We start from the raw sequence: 1547 nt of genomic DNA, 5'->3' as shown, positions 1-1547 counted from the left end.
AATATTAATGGCTAATTTTAGTATATAAATAGCATTTTTGAGCAGGAACATTGGACTGTAGCCATGGTTCCATATTATGTATATAAATATATAATGCATAATACAACTCAGAAGGCCTGTCTAAAGTTTCAAACTAACGCTTAATGCAATCATGATGTATAAGAAACAAAGTAACAAACCCTTTGGCAGTCAATGTTAAGAATGACATGCACGAATAATTGGAGTCTTTCAAAAAAAAAAGTGGTCAAGACACTCATAGAGCAAAGTTGAGAATTTTTTTTTTTTTTTTGGATTTGTGCTATGCCCAACAACCCGAGCAAAGTTGAGAATTGAATTTGGGTATTGCAGAGGTTATTTTTTGGGTGGGCATAGCTTATGAGTCGAAATGAATATCCAAGACCAAAAATTCTAATCTGATAAAAAAAAACATACATGAGGAAGTTAACTACTAGACGCCAATACAACAAAGAAAGTAAAAAACGTACCCAAAAAAAAAATAAATAAATAAAGAAAGTAAAAATTTTAATTAACCAAGCTTAAACAAATTTACCTAGATATTCTTAGAGGCACACGTACAAGTCTTTTTGGCTTATAAGTCTTATAAGTTAGCACAAATCTAACAAAAAACACGCATTACACTCTCACATTTAAGAGTAAATAAATGCACGTTATTCAACCACTTCCTGTTTCCAAAGCGCGCTACTCACCATGCATTATAAACGACTTTTCTTCTTCTTCCTCCATGAAAACGAGTTTCTTGCCAAATTTAAAGATAATGGAACTTCAGAAATACACCCAAACAATTACAGAAATACACCCAAAGAATTACAGAAATACACCCAAAAGATTACAGAAATACACCCAAATGATTACAAAAACTACACCAAAAGGATTTAAGAAATACACCCAAAATTCGTTGAAGTACACCTTATGCATAATTCAGAACTCTTTCTCTTTTTCCTCCTCATCTTCTGCTTCTTCTTCTTCTTCAAAAACGATTTCAGAGCTTAATGTCAAAAAACAATGAAAATCGAGAATAACGAAAAAAAAAAACAAAGAGAAAAGCACGTAAATGAAGAAGGAGAAAGAGAAGGCAAGAAACGAAAGAAAATAAGAAGAAGAATAAGAAGAGGAAGAAGAAGAATGTGCAGCAAAAAGAAGAAGAATGTGCAGTGAAAACGTGCAAGAAACGAAAGAAAATAAGAAGAAGAAGAGGAGGAAGAGGAAGAAAAACGTGCAGCAAGAAGAAGAAGAATGTGCAGTAATGGTTGAAGAAAGAGAAAGAGAAGGCAATAAACGAAAAAAAAGAAGAAGAGGAAGAGGAAAAGAACGTGCGCAAGAAGAAGAAGAATGTGCACTTATAAAGATTTGTATAAAAAAATGCTTGTACGTGGAGAATTTCTCATATTCTTAATAGAAATTGGTTACATATTTGTTATAAACAACAAATCAGTCTAACTCAATTTAAATATTTATACATGAATAGAATTAATCCAATTTATTATAGTCTAATTCAATTTACTAGAGGAGAATGGATAAATCTAATC

This window comes from Arachis ipaensis, chromosome B01 (assembly GCF_000816755.2).
Source record: "Arachis ipaensis cultivar K30076 chromosome B01, Araip1.1, whole genome shotgun sequence".
Taxonomy (NCBI): domain Eukaryota; kingdom Viridiplantae; phylum Streptophyta; class Magnoliopsida; order Fabales; family Fabaceae; genus Arachis; species Arachis ipaensis.
This window is presented reverse-complemented; position numbering follows the sequence as displayed.